General features: G+C 40.2%; 1 protein-coding gene and 1 long non-coding RNA gene across 2 annotated transcripts in view; both read right to left on the reverse strand.

Moving 5' to 3' along the window:
* Nucleotides 1-13497, reverse strand: part of LOC145457534 (receptor-interacting serine/threonine-protein kinase 1-like) — a 47841-nt gene that overhangs the window by 9668 nt on the left and 24676 nt on the right. The gene's annotated exons all lie outside the window — the stretch shown is intronic.
* LOC145457538 (uncharacterized) lies at nucleotides 168-5800 on the reverse strand. Its single transcript, XR_013920927.1, has 3 exons — nucleotides 5302-5800; nucleotides 2664-2871; nucleotides 168-830 (listed from the first exon to the last, which is right to left on the reverse strand). It is a non-coding gene; the product is annotated as an uncharacterized LOC145457538 (long non-coding RNA).

Consider the following 13497-nt stretch of genomic DNA (forward strand, 5'->3'; position numbering starts at 1 on the left):
CCTATGTTTGACGAACTTATCCGACAATAGACTAAGACAAATTCACGACCTGTATACAGTATAATAGTGAAGTATTTGAGCCCTTGATGAGCTTACAACGTTCTTCGTGTACTGTCTACTCTTGTCAACAGACGATTAGCCTATAAGGGCATCAGCTGACACAAACACCAGGGGTCCTCAAACCCTTCGGCTTGTGGCAAATTACTACTTTTACCGAACGTACTATAGAAGAGATATTGCAAATTTACACACCCATAGATGATATAAGGAATTTTTGGATATGGCAAGCATGAAAATAAATATAATTATTAGGAGAAATTGTTTTTTTTTTTGTCGGTACAGGACCTAGTTATCAGTCATAAATGGGCATGGGCATGGAGATAATACAGCTCAAATGTGATGAAAAAGATCTGACATTAAGATATTACCCCTGCTGTTAAAACTTTGAAGTGGTATCAGATCACTAATAAAAGTCCATGTCTTGGCGCGAACAGTATTTCAGCAAAACTAAATAGTTTGCCCAGAAGAGTTTTTACACAGTGTCAAGTACAAAGCCCGGATACCCAACTACATGAATTGAATGATATGAATTGGGCACATGATGTGTCAGGTATTCACCGGCCCCGTCTTAACTGCTAGTTTTGGTTAAAAGGTGGAGTGCGCAAGAGTGCGTGATAGTCCTCTGGACGGTTCGATTTTCCTCACAAAGCCCATTGGTGGTCCAAAATTTTCATCAGTGTTGAAATCAAGGGTTCTTTTAATTCTCAGATTGGGGTCGCGTCCATCTGAAGATGTTGACCCAGCAGAAGTTCTGTCCCATTCTGAGATACCTAGTGAAAAAATGAATGGTTGAAATATCAGTGATACCCTTTCAACTAAAATGCTGGCCCAATCATACGGGGATTAATCTTTGGGGCTATGGGCACAGCGATTCCAGTACTCAATCTGAATTTAGCATTAATTTTGGTGATTTGGGCCGAGTATTAAAATTAGACGCTTTTCGCCATTGGGTGTTCGATTAAGTTTTCATGTGCGCAGGGCGAATTGCTTTAAATGCTTATTGGCTGGCAAAGTCCAGGATATATTTTCTGTGAAACCCACATGTCAATAGTAGCACCTGGAAATCAATATCTGATTAGGGGTTATCTAGGGTAAATGCCGGAGTAATCAGCTCATGAAGCGTAGTCTAGGGTGAAATCACAGGTTCAATGGTGTTTCTATATCCAGCAAGTTTTCCGGTAGCCTTCGATAATGTCTATGCGTTGGACAGGTAGTGTTTTACGGGGGTCTGAGAGTTGTAAGTGTTTCCCAATAACTACGGTTGCAGATAGCACTGAATGCATAGATTTTTTTTAGCCAAGCATACATAGTAGCAAGGTTATCAGTGCTCTGCGTTCGGACACCGTATTGATAGTATTTAAACCATTTCATGATAGCTGGTTAATGTGCTTTGGGAGCGCAATTTTGATAATAAAGAAAGGAACCTATAACAAGTTCGTTACAGTTGATACCTCCACAGATGATAATAATTTACTTGGCACTTACTCGGAAATTATATTTCCTGCTATTATTAAAGTGGCATTGCATTTCTGGACTGTTACCTGAAGAGAGCAGTATAAGTCAAACATAATTGCAATGATAATCCATTATAATATTTGCCTTTTTTGTGTAGGAATCATATTCTCGCTACAATTTTAGCTGTTACACTGGGGATCTGTATTGATGCGACAGATGCTGATGAATACTGACCCCTTGTGGATTAAATTTATGAGTGTGTCTAAGCAGGATGTTAACTGATTTGATTTATGTTTCCGTTTTATGTAACACTGTTCAGCCGTGGGCTCTGTTAGAGGGGTTGGATTGAGCATACCTAATACTTAAATCAGTGAAGGTCTGAGATAGTGTCAATTGTCAGCAAATAATTGAATAAGCAGACTAGTGCATATGATAACTGGGTATTGTTTCTAGTCGAAGCTGTCATTCTACGTAACAAAGTCGAATTTCACACTGCTTGACCATTTTATTGGGTTTCTGATAGAGTGGCATAATTATTATTTATGATAGAGCTAAGATAACGTTTAATTATTAGAAAATGCCTGTATTTATTGGTAATATATTCATTGAAAATTTCACAAAATTGTTCCTTTTTTTCACATTGGTGCATTAAAAAACCCATCTGCTTCTGATAGAACTAATTCAAATTTTGTTTGCCATAGCTGAAAGGCAGCTTACGATATCTGCGCCAAATTGATTGTGGGCATTACGCACATGCATGCTCATTGTTCAATTACGACAGGAATTATTCTCACATGGCCCTACTCAACATTAGATGCTATGGCCATAATCCTCTGACCATGAAAATCTGTGATGACAAGACCACTGTGAACTTGGGAAAGTAGCTTATTATGACTGAAATTACTGTCTTCTGAGGCTATAAAGTCTGATGTATGTATATGGCTCGTGTTGTAAGTTGCAAAATAAAATGTACTTGTATAATTCCATATAGGCAAACACTAACTCATCATGATATACGGCATGTAGTCATGCAGTATAGAAGTAATACAATCCTGATTTCGACTACGATACGGTGGCAGAATGACCATTGGGCACTATATATTGTGTCTGAAACTGGCTATACGTGGCTTGGGAAGGATAAAACAAACCTTTAGCAGAAGTAGTGATTTGACTGGCAGCATTGAAGTCGGTGTGTAGTGCGGGGTACTGATGGAGTACAAGTTGCCTCATGCGTAATGCTGGCGGCTGCTATGTTCTGAGTTATGTTTACATCAAGATTGCTAGACATGTCCACCGCGAGACATGCTCCAGATCCAGATTTAGAATATCCGTGTGACATTTAGGGAACTGACCGGTCTAAAGAAAAAGCACCATCTTGTAGGTATATTAATCATCGCGTTAGCGAAACTATAATTGATTGAATTTACTATTTTATTTTAATATTAATATTGATTGATATTTGATTTTAATTCTCGTTCTAGTAATTCATTTTGAAAAATTCACACGGGTCCAGCGGGTCGCTATACCTATGAATGTTGAATCATAGACACTACTAAATGTGTTTACTGTTCAATGAACGACACTATTAGCTATGGCAGAATTGCAGGTTCACTAAATAATCTTTTATTACCGGTGTAGCTCTATTCCAAGGCACCAAACCTAATCTTATTAGTAAGCAATGATCAGTGAGCCAGTAGGATCACCGTAACGGGGTTAGCCAACCTAGCTATTTCTCAAGAATGATAAACAGTATTTTGTATCGCGATAAGAATAGCTATTTCTAACTGCTGGTATAAGTTGTACAAAGTTTGAATAGATGTAATACTTCGGTACTTCTTCCCGTCAAGGCAAGTTTCAAAACGGGTAGTTCTGCAATGCGGTCTTGCCAACTCCTGAATGATAAATTTACATTCCCTATTTTAGGTAACCAATTAAAGTTTAATAGACACCGATTGGTTTACAGGTGGCACAGAGCATAGAAGATTGTGGTTGTCCAAAATTACAATGACTTAGATGCTAGATCTGATGCCGAAAAAACACCCAAGGGGGTTCCGTAGCGGAACAGTTTCTAGTCTTTCTGGATAGTTTGGTATAATGTTGGCATCAGAGGTGGTCAGTAACGAAGTACTTCTACTTTTTCGAAGTACTCAAGTAGTTTTCATCTACTTCTGGTACTTACTCAAGTAGATCTGATTTTCGCTACTTGTACTTCTACTTCGTAATATTTTTTGATCTACTTACTTACTTTTCGCTATTTTCAGTTTGTCAAGTAGAAGTAGTTCAATCTTCCAATCAGAAAGATAGCCTGAGGAGTTTTGGGGCTGTTCTCACGGAGTATCAACATTTAATTTTCATAAAAGTTTAGTAAAGCCCAGAATTTTCGTCGCGCTTCGCGCGCAGTGCTGGATACGGAGTCTCCAGTATGATTTCACGAAAGTATCGGTGAATATAATTTAAATAGAGGGTTGACGTGGTTCCGTTCACACCACATTGTCGTCCTTCGTTCATATCAAATAATTCATCACAGTATATATGGCTCATCATAACGTTTGAAACTGATGTTTCGCAATCTAGCATTTACTTGTCATATCGTAATCTAGCATGTCCATGGCGTGTCCAAATCTGGAAAAGTGGACTCCGACTTTTTTTTAGTTTCAAACTGTTTTAGCATACCACCTTTGAAACTTTCTGGACTAAAACATGAAATACATATTCTGCTTTTAGAAGTAGTATTTATATTTCACTTTCAATTCCCAGTATCATATACTTTGAGTTATAATTATTATCAGTTCTTTTGTCTGGATAACATACATGTTGAAGTATAAAAGCAAATGCAGTAATGCCTTTAATTTCTGGAAATAAAGCTACACAACATGGCATTTTTACGGTCCACCATATTTTTTATTAACGTTTACTAATCGAGCAAAGTGTTTACACTGTATCCTATACAACTTCTCCGAATTGCTATTCGACTAAACTACGGGCCTTATAATACGGGGAATGGCGCCATACCAGGCTATTTTCTAAAACGTGCTGTTCGAGAAAATAGAGGATTAGCATCACATTTCCATATCAATACTATTATTTCCATCCCATGATGTTAACGAATACTTATGCTATCGACAATTGGATACCTGCTGGTATGCATCAATATGAATCAAGCTCGTCACCTATCGCATAGCTCAATTTGCACCTTTTTACAATCCATGTGAACGAATTAGGATCGTTTTCAAAACTACTTACTTACTTGAGTACTTTTAAAGTCAGTCAATTCTACTTCTACTTCAAGTAGTTTTAGGTTGCTCATGGAAGAAGTACTTCTACTCGTACTTGAGTAGATTTTTTCGTCGCTACTTCTACTTCTACTTGAGTAGCTTTCTTGACTACTTTGACCACCTCTGCTTGGCATAAGATTAGGTATAGCACTACGCCATTTTAGTAAAAAATTGCACAAGTAATATTGCATAACATAGTCATCAGTAATTTCTTGAATAAATTTTCGTCGATTGAAACTGTGAATCTGTCATTTTTGCATTAGTCTAATGGTGCATCTCGCAATTTCAAGAGTGGCCGATACTAAGTAATTGCCTGTTGAGTCATGTAAAATCTCGATTAAGTACATGTATCTTTATCTGACCTTGTGGTATTAACGCATCCACATCATTGGTACATTAATTGAAATTGTCCAGGCCAGTATACCAGACAGATTTATAAGTTTTGAGGCATCTACCACAGAACGATGCGAAATAGTTAAGCCACAGTAGAGACTGTGAGGTTGAAATTTACCTGAATTTTTTTTTTGCCGATCAAGTAGACCGTCATAAGGATTCAGCCCAATCCAAGCAACGTCTCAGCAACAGTGATATATGCTGGTATCACACACTCGGGGAACTTTGGATCATATAACCACTTGGCAATCCCGGCTGTTTGAAAATCTGCAACCATTCAGCATTGATTAATTCCTGAGGAAGGTTAAATTTACGCTGAAACTGAGTCACGGTGATTGATTGCTTCATACCAATACCGAGGTTTATATTATCAATGGTATCACCAACCATGACTTACCCGGCTTGAGGTTTCGAAAATCAAGTCCGGCCACTTTTTTCAGCTGCGTTGAGACTCACTCCTAATTGGTAAATATAGAGCCATTTTCTTTGCCTGAATGCCAGTAGATGCAAGCTCAAGCTGAATAGACGTCCATACTGTGGTATCTATCTGGATTAAACCGTAACAAGACCGGTATAGGCTTAAAAAGAAAATGTATTGACAAACTCCCACTCATCAACAATTTATAACCATTCTGATCAGCATGCTGTAGCCTGTTGACAACTGCCTTGTCAGTTTTCTGCACTATTATAAGAGTAATTTGCAGATTAGGACTTAAATTCTAAACAATAAGGTGGGCTCATTTCATTTTTAGTAAATTATTCAGTGTTACTGGTGAAGTTACCTATTTGCAGAAGGTATTTCTGCCAACATTTGCTCAGGCTCTGTGTTTTCGAGGGGGGAGAGAGTATTTTATTTTAACTCAGTCTGGACTAGGTAGCAGACAATACAGCAATAATGGCGATACAGAGTACACTTCACGATATTTGTTATGATAAGACTATGCTCATGCGGATTACTGAGCCTTTGACAGTGGAAAAACAATATTTTAAGCATACGATGTTCCACCGATGGTCATAAATTACACGTCTTTGCATTTAAGCTAAAAATATGCTTAACAATATTCAGAACTGACGAAAGATTGCAGATAACTGGATAATTTTGCTAATTTCTGAGTATTTTTGTTTCGTTATGATTGGTAGTCAGTTTATTTCAATTGTAGATCATAAATCACTCAATAGTATGGGCCCAAACTCCAAAAACTAAAGCAATGAGGTCTGGATCTTCAAGTATTACGAGCTTTGAAATCACCAGAGTACTTTGTTGAACCCTAGTGGCCTTCTGAGTTGTAGGCATATACGCATTAGGGCCAAATCTAACTTGGCTGAGTATAGTTCAATTACGTGAGGCCATTTTTGAAGACATGACATGTACAAATAATAGATAGTGACTGTTTTGGTTGAAAACCTTCCACTAAGATAATATTGAGTGCGTGTGTGTGTGAGAGAGAGAGATGAGAACCGAAATGGTGGCATTTATCAACTATTTTCTAGACCCACTATGAATAATTACCAGTAGAAGTAAACGGATGTGAAGACCAACTCCAAACAATGACCACCTATGTTGTAAGAGAACCGCCGTGTGTTTATTATAAAAAGGTATGGTGATCATCTTTAAAAAAATACTTTATTTCTTTATTTGTTCATTTATCTATAGAAACTTGTTCGATATGATGAAGTTTTTTTGAAGCATTTCTTTTTATTGTATAAATATATTTCTGGAGCTTGGGCATAGAGCCGATATTACGGTGTTCGCTGCTTGGGGATAGTGCCTGGTGTCGGCCAGCGGAACCGTCTATTGCGCGACCCAATAGTAACCCTTTTTCATTAAAACCGTAGAACATCTTAAGAATCACCTATGAAAATGAATTCTTACCTTGTTGGACAGCATCCAACCGCAAAGTGATGTGAAATTGTAATTATGTATATAAGGTATATATTTGTGTGAGTCGTACGTTTGTCCCTACCCTATGGGGTTGGTAATGTAGTAATGAGGTATATATGAAGTAGGTTGTGAGGAAATCTCACTTTTTGACACCCATGGTTACGCGAGTAGACGCTGCATTTCAACCGCGATAGGAAGGAAGGAGGGACAAATATATCGTCGCAAAACAATGTATATAAAGTATAAATGTTACAGTATGTATATATAAGCACCAACGAAAAAAATTGATAAAAGAATTTGAAAAAAATTAAACACCTGCGGCGGATAAAACATACAATAAGGAAATTTGCCATGTATATATATAGTAATATATGAAACGAATATATTATGATAAAATGACCCTATGGGTTAACAAATTGTTATCTAACATAACTTAGATAGGATATGAGGTTGGAGTCGGACTTGGGATTGGATTTGGGCTCGGAATTGAATTCAGACCCCGACGTGAATCATGTGATCTGAAAACTTTTCGTGTATAAATTTATGAATAATTTACACCAATTATGAAATATTAGTAGTGATAACATGTGTCCACGATTACGCTGCAAGGAATTCGAGATCGAGCACTCAGTCTGGGTACCACAAAAATATATGTCTCTCGATCAAGGACTGAAATCGCTGAGATCACTGAGATTCCTGATGATGACACATACGTTATCAGGAGTATCAGAGTATCTGTGTGACATTGGCCGATGAGTCTAATTTAAGCTCCGCCATTGGAAACAATGACATGACTTCGCCACTGGTGAACAGCACAGGACTGGAAATGCTAGATTATCCAGAGAAGCCTGGAAGACTAAATTAATAGGCACAGGACTGGAAATGCTAGATTATCCAGAGAAGTCTGGAAGACTAAATTAATAGGCACAGGACTGGAAATGCTAGATTATCCAGAGAAGCCTGGAAGACTAAATTAATAGGCACAGGACTGGAATGCTAGATTAACCAGAGAAGCCTGGAAAACTAAATTAATAAGCACAGGACTGGAAATGCTAGATTATCCAGAGAAGCCTGGAAGACTAAGTTAATAGGCACGGGACTGAAAATGCTAGATTTTTCAGAGAAGCATAGAAAACTAAATTGATAGGTATGACTGATAAGGTCTTACGGTACACTCAATGATTTTGCATCCCTATCTGGTTTAATTAAACTATGTTTATTGAAGAAATAATATATAACCTGAATAAATAGATGTATTTGATAGCCTATATGTGTAGTAATAGTGATGTATATATAATGGGAATAAAATAGTATGATAATTAGGTTATAAAAGACCCTATAGAACACATAGGAAGGTGTACTACAAATAATATGAACTTGGAAATGGCAAATAAATTGGCCCCATCCACACATTTGTTTTCCGAAACAGACGTGTCGATGATCAAGAACCACGTTAGTCATAGGTCCGCCGTGTCGACACATACGTTTTACGAAGCGGGTGTGTCAACCGTTTGTTATATCGATGTCTGTACAAGAGTTGGGACAATGTTGTTTTAACGAGTTAATTTTGTGCTATAGACGTAGGCATAAATAGCGTCATGAAGTACAAGTGTCATTCTCATTTTCGAAATTATAAGACAGATCAAATACGATATCAAGATATTCTACACACCCGTGTAGTTAAGCTATCGTATTAAGCGATGACGGACATATTAATTCATTCCGCACGAGTTTGTCGAAAGCCGGCTCCGTCAAGCACTAATGTACCGAGGGGACAACGAGTTATACAAGAAGATGGAATCACCACTCCACGATATCGCGATTCTGCTGAACAAAACGGCACCTATATTCCACCTTGCAATCGCCGAAATGGAACGCAAATACGCGTCGCTCGAACCAGATTGTCAGAGGAAGATGCTGAGAGGATGCAGTTGGACAGCATAAGATTTAGCAGAAGTCACACAAAAAAGAGCCACCAGCAGACGATAAAATATTCATTTCACTGTGAACGATGTCGTACAAGACCCTTTGATACTACTCGATATAGTGCCAGTCGATTCAAATACACAAACTGCGCAACAGTCAAAGAGTAGGCTGGGCAACTCTGTTTATGCTAGAAACAGAATGGGGACGCCATCAATATTAGAAATAGCACGTATGTTGAAGAAATTGCTGAGAATCTGATGGTCATACAAGAAACCATACTTTGCAAACAATGCAAGAGAAATAGGAGCGAAATTACCCCGATCCCCTGTAACATTTGGGTCAGTGTCAAGAATTCTCGTCCGATGCTGAGCGCTGCATATTCTGCTATGGGAAAATATCGCAAAAGATCAAAGTGTATGGAGCTTGACGGTGCAGGCAAGACAAACGTATTTCTGTCTAGTGGACTGATATCAAAGTATAGTACTGTGCAGTGAAGCTAATTCGCTTTATTATGTTCAAATACTATAGTCACTATGTTCTTGATAGTTACTATCAGGTTGCTTTAAATGGCGCTAACATTTTCATGCCCTGAACATAGTTGAGAGTTTAATGAACGTTTATTATGTGGATAGTTAGTTGTCGCTGCGTAATTGCATTTGTAGTTGACTGAGGGTGAGGTCATATTACTACGTATTGAATCATTGCGTGATGTACTGGTATGTGTATTGTTGTTCACACACATATTTGGGTCGCCGTTTAATCGAGTGGTACATGATTAATATATAATTGTTTGCTTTGTGTTAACCCTATTGATGTAAACTATTAATAATAGTGCATGACGATAGCAGGGTTTGACTAAGTGAGACTTGTGACTAACTACCATATATGTAAATAGCTGGGCCTCTAGGGATAACTAGGGTGTATGTGTAAACGACATTAAATTAGTAAATTACTTGTCCTTGACACAATGTTTAATGTCACAAGTTACTAAAATAAATACCCCTCCCTACAATAACGTCACAGATTATCTGCAAAGTCAAACCTGTTACAATGAGTGTTTATAATAATCTATGTTGTAGCGTCTCGTACAGTAAGGCGTCATAACCGACCACGCCGTATGTTAGTGTCGGGACCCTTCACCCTAACGGGATAGAAGTTTGGGATTCGTGGTAAATCAGATCTATGGTCTGTGAGACACGGTACATACGAATGAATAAAAAGCTTAAAACACCAGTACCATCGAACCCAGAGACATAGTAGATTGTGATCAAAATACTATTGTAATTGAGTTTTGTGTAATGAGTAATGACACAATATTTTATGAATGAATTTTTCGGCAGGAAAGGCCGTCACATATAATTATATGTGTAAACCAACCTTGGAGCTGCTTTTCGGCAGGACAGGCCGTCGCATGAATTATATGCGTAAACAAACCTTGGAGTATTGAGAATATTTATTAATCGTGCATGATGATGAATAGGTTTAGATAAAACTTGTAATATAATTGAAGCATGTTTACCAATTTTATCAGGTTTTACACATAGAGACCTCATTCCTCTTTGCATGATTAATTTATTGGAGTATTTGGTTGTATTAAGGTTTAATTAACTAGTTATACCAGAGTAGTTTAGAGTTCTGGACCTGGAGGTCATTGCCTGATTGGATCCAGCTGCTTCTACCCTCACCACTGCTTCGATCACCATTTGTGGATGCTACAAGGTCACAACATCAACACAGATAAGGAAAACCAACACTGTGAAGTAAAATCGAACCAAGTGTGGACTCTCGCAGTAACAAGCGTTGCTGGAGCTGCACTATAAACGTACTGGAGGTACCAAGCTGGGATTATTACTTCCAGTGCAGCACGTTGACCTATCAATGTGTTCAAAGGCGACCATCGTTAAAACCGTATTGGTCGTGACCCTGATTGCGTCTGTAATTTCATTGTTAGTTACGTTGTCACCAGTATATCTACATTTGGTACCGGGGTTTTCTTCAACGACAGTTCCGATTGGAAACGGAAGACCTAACAACGGAGTTACAACACCGTCCCCAACTCTTATTGGCTCGCAAAACATATCTGCAGGACGCCAATTTATCATTACTAAAGACTCGCTTTCTAAACTTCTGGAGTTCGAGACTAACGACCACAACTCATCACTCGGAACAATACCGCGGCCTACCTTGAACGACCCGACCATCTCCAGCGTAAAGCGGGCCCTCGAAAACTCTACTACGGGTCTATAAATCGAATCTATTAATATTGCCATGCGAAGAATCTTGAAATTATTTAAAAAGAAGAAACCAACAGCGGCATCAGCGGAGCTAAAGCAGGGAATCCGACTGCTTAAATATACCCAAAAGCGTCACGAAGATGTGCGAGACCAAGAGAGGCAACTTGCTAAAGATGTGGCCGACCAGACGAGAGTCCTAAATGAGGTCAAAACGACCCTGCCTGAGACAGTAAAGGAGCTGGAGAAAGCAAGAAAGGACGTCCAGCGGGCTCAAGCCGACCTGAAGGCCGTTTGTGACGCCACTTCAAAAATTACTGGAAAGGTTTCCACTGACGTATTAAACGAGATCCTGCAGACTGAATTCGAGCTAGGTAAAGCCCATACGCAGGTGGTAGGAGAGAAACCGCATCCTCCTCCCGCCCTGGCTGTCGTACCCTCAGCGCCTCCTCCAGCCTATGATCCACCAGCTATCCGGATGGTCAGGGAGACTCAGCCTATGCCCACCTTCACCGTGAAAAAGGGGTTGGATTGTCATACAGTAACGGCGGTCTACCCTACGCATCCAGACGTGAAGACTGATGCCCCATCTCGACCGACACCGGTTGCCCGTTCACTGATGGCTCCAACCGTTCGAACAAAAGGGAATATGCACCCGGCAATGAAGACCAAAGATGCTGCTAACACGCCCATGATGTATTGGACACCTACGGGAGTGGCGGCAGGTGAACCCATGAGAATGAACATCGGCACGGACTCTGAATTGGACAGTGAACATCTCCCCTCATTCCGGAAACTGGTGTCGAGATCTCGAGATGCGAAGGGTCGGCGGCGGGACATTGACAAGTTGGGTGATGTTGGGACACGAAGTAGTCGGGCAAGAAAGTCGCCGAGCGACGCTGAGCACGTCATTTTCCGTGGAGAAGGGGAGGAGTATGATGAAGGAGACTCGGAGGGTCAACCAGAAGATTCTGATTCTGAAAGTGCGACGACATCCCGACTGCAGAGGCTTGTACAGCAAATGGAATCCACACAGGACACCCTCCGGAAAGCTACTCGAAATGCTTTCCTTGAAGATGGTGGCGCTTCCCGAGAAATTCTCCGTGGTCCTGAGTATTACGATGCGGGCTATCTTCCAAATGGCCGGGGGAATCCTGGAATGCCGCGTTTCGCATCTACTCCAGATGACAGTGATGATGACCGCCCAATTCAGCCGCTCTCGCGACAGATGGAGGTAATAGTAAACCCAACGCTAACTACACCTGTTAGATTTCAGTCCGAAAAGGAAATGATACAGTTGATAATGGATCCGGGGGACATGCCTCTCCTTAAATGGATGGAGAACACGATGAGACGAATTCACCACGGGGAGGGTAACACTGATGCCGATATAATATTGATGAATGCAATGCAGAAGAAATTGAAGAATGCTGGGCGTTACAAGCAAGCTGACCAACTTGGAAACTTCTTCAACACAAACTCGGGAAACGCCAGCTGGGAATCCGTTATGAGGTCGCTATCACTTTCCAACCCGCAAGGAATTGTGAACAATGAAAGAATTATCAACGATTTCCGAAGAAATTATCATTGGGAAGATGAACCTCTTCCACTACTTAACAGCGCCCTGAAGCAACTGGAGATAGACATGGACGATCTAGTTTTGGATAATCCGGACGGTCTGCGACTCTTCCGCAATTTGAGACAGCAGCTGCCGGAAGCGCTCAGGTTGATTATTCGGGGGTGGGAAGAAAACACCTGGCGAAAAGTTGCAGAAGAACTCCAACTGTTCTGGAACTCGGAGTTCCAAGATGAACAGGAATCGAATCCTACGACTCCTAGAGCTAGACGGACGAAACAGAACGAGTCGCCCTTGCCGCCCGTACATATCTATAATGTACAGCCAGCTGGGCCTGGGGTACATAGCTGTCCGACTCACCCTAACGGAGATGGACAACGGGAAATACCTCTACAGCCTACGTCATCTTCATCATATCTTTCGCCGGAAGTCGACGCAACGCCACCTCGACCTCCCAGAATCGTCCATTTACAGCCTATTGTGAATATAGGACAGGTTACACAACTACGCCGAAATCCTGTTCGCAACGCAAGATTAAACCGGCCCCCTACTAACGTATCGAGTGGTATCGGGCTAGGCAGACGAGCGCAAACTAAAAGGAGAAGGCTGGAACGAACACAGAATGTACAAAGCGCCTCTGCTGGACCCGATACCCAGCCTCTACATATTTCAGGGTCAGCACAATCCGGTCAACAACCA

The sequence above is a fragment of the Botryllus schlosseri genome, chromosome 15 (assembly GCF_051294905.1).
Source record: "Botryllus schlosseri isolate E-star chromosome 15, Bs_hap1, whole genome shotgun sequence".
Lineage (NCBI taxonomy): Eukaryota > Metazoa > Chordata > Ascidiacea > Stolidobranchia > Styelidae > Botryllus > Botryllus schlosseri.